Genomic DNA, 1917 nt, shown 5'->3' with positions numbered 1-1917 from the left:
TATCCCCTACTTTGATTCAAAAGAAGGAATATTGAAGAGGGTGCTGTGGCTTAGTTGGTTAAAGTGCCTGTCTAGTAAACAGGAGATCCTGGGTTCAAATCCCAGCAGTACCTTATTGTAGCACAGATATGCTCTCTCGTTGGCCTACTTGAATAAGTCGTAAAGGTTCCAGATACCCAAAGGAGTTCATTGAAACCAAAAAGTTGTCAAGCCTGCGTATTGCAACAATGTTCGCAAAAGCTTCTTGCGACACAATATAGTGTCCACTTTGGCACTAAAGAGTTAAGCAATTTAACATTTTCGTAAATGGATGCTTAGTCTTGTGAACGTGTTACGTTTTGAATAAGGACCCTACTGACCCAAAGGTTTTACAATTAGCAGAGGATGGTTTCGATCCATCGACCTCTGGGTTATGGGCCCAGCACGCTTCCGCTGCGCCACTCTGCTCACCTCTTTGAACCAACGCGTCAAAAATGTGGATGACGGATTGTTTGAATCTTTGGAACCTGGGAGAACCGACATTTCCGAGCTTACATGTTGGATTTTGGAACCAGGATAGATAACAGGTGTGTTTTAACCATGTGCTGTACGCGTCATTAACTGAAAAAAACAGCAATCATTGAAAAAGATGACTTTTTTTTTAACAATATTAACACAATTATGTTACTGTTCCAAACCCTGGTTATTTGTGTTGTTTTGCTTTACTTTACTCAATATGACTATTTTTCCACTGTTGCCGGGCAGAATAGAGGTGAAAAAAAATGAACAGGTTTGGGCTAAATAAATAAAAAGTCTGCAGATACTTGTTTTTCTCGGTCTACTTAGAGTCACCGTGTAGATCCTTGTAGGTTTTTCTGTGTCTTTTTTTTTTGTAGTTACCAAGTCAGCAGCAGCATTTAGCAATTAGCATTCAACCAACACAGCGCTTGCGACACTGGATTTGGTCATGGGCTGTCTTCTGCTTACATTTCTTTCCCAAGATCATGTCTCACTGAAGGTTACAGTGAAAAACACCATTTGTCAGAAGTGGGATTCCAACCCACGCCTCCAGAGGAGACTGCGACCTGAGCGCAGCGCCTTGGACCGCTCGGCCATCCTGACTGAGAAAGACAATTCTACAGTACATTTTGCCTGAAAAATCAAACTCAGAAATGCTCCTTAATGAACTGACCCATTAATGAACAGCCCCTCGCACTTCCCGGGTTGTTTTACCTCCTTCCACAGGTAAAACAAACTGGAATCTCCCCCTACTTTGATTGCAAAAGAAGGAATATCGAAGTGGGTGCTGTGGCTTAGTTGGTTAAAGTGCCTGTCTAGTAAACAGGAGATCCCGAGTTCAAATCACAGCAGTACCTTATTGTAGCACAGATATGCCCTCTCGTTGGCCTTGAATAAGTCATAAAGGTTCCAGATACCCAAAGGAGTTCATTGAAACCCAAAAGTTGTCAAGCCTGGGTATTGCAACAATGTTCGCAAAAGCTTCTTGCAAAACACAATATAGTGTCCACTTTGGCACTAAAGAGTTAAGCAATTTAACCTTTTCGATAATGGATGCTTAGTCTTGTGAACGTGTTTCCTTCTGAATAAGGATGGAAAGGACAAGGACCCTACTGACCCAAAGCTTTTACAATTAGCAGAGGATGGTTTCGATCCATCGGCCTCTGGGTTATGGGCCCAGCACGCTTCCGCTGCGCCACTCTGCTCACCTCTTTGAATCCAACGCTGTCAAAAATGTGGATGACGGATTGTTTGAATCTTTGGAACCTGGGAGAACCGACATTTCAGCAGCTTACATGTTGGATTTTGGAACCAGGATGGATAACAGGTGTGTTTTAACCATGTGCTGTACGTGTCATTAACTGACAAAAAACAGTCATCTTTGAAAAGGATGACTTTTTTTTAAACAATATTAACAAT

The 1917-nt window shown here is 42.1% G+C and overlaps 5 non-coding genes across 5 annotated transcripts; 2 read left to right on the top strand and 3 right to left on the bottom strand.

The window, feature by feature from the left end:
• Positions 1-39: 39 nt before the first annotated feature.
• trnat-agu (transfer RNA threonine (anticodon AGU)) lies at positions 40-113 on the top strand. Its single transcript has one exon. It is a non-coding gene; the product is annotated as a tRNA-Thr (tRNA).
• Positions 114-375: 262 nt separating this feature from the next.
• trnam-cau (transfer RNA methionine (anticodon CAU)) lies at positions 376-447 on the bottom strand. Its single transcript has one exon. It is a non-coding gene; the product is annotated as a tRNA-Met (tRNA).
• A 571-nt stretch (positions 448-1018) lies between these two features.
• trnal-cag (transfer RNA leucine (anticodon CAG)) lies at positions 1019-1101 on the bottom strand. The gene has a single exon. It is a non-coding gene; the product is annotated as a tRNA-Leu (tRNA).
• Positions 1102-1281: 180 nt separating this feature from the next.
• On the top strand, positions 1282-1355 carry trnat-agu (transfer RNA threonine (anticodon AGU)). The gene has a single exon. It is a non-coding gene; the product is annotated as a tRNA-Thr (tRNA).
• A 276-nt stretch (positions 1356-1631) lies between these two features.
• trnam-cau (transfer RNA methionine (anticodon CAU)) lies at positions 1632-1703 on the bottom strand. Its single transcript has one exon. It is a non-coding gene; the product is annotated as a tRNA-Met (tRNA).
• Positions 1704-1917: the final 214 nt, after the last annotated feature.

The sequence above is a fragment of the Notothenia coriiceps genome, unplaced genomic scaffold, assembly GCF_000735185.1.
Source record: "Notothenia coriiceps isolate Sejong01 unplaced genomic scaffold, NC01 NC01_scaffold00004060, whole genome shotgun sequence".
Taxonomy (NCBI): Eukaryota; Metazoa; Chordata; class Actinopteri; order Perciformes; family Nototheniidae; genus Notothenia; species Notothenia coriiceps.
This window is presented reverse-complemented; position numbering and strand designations above follow the sequence as displayed.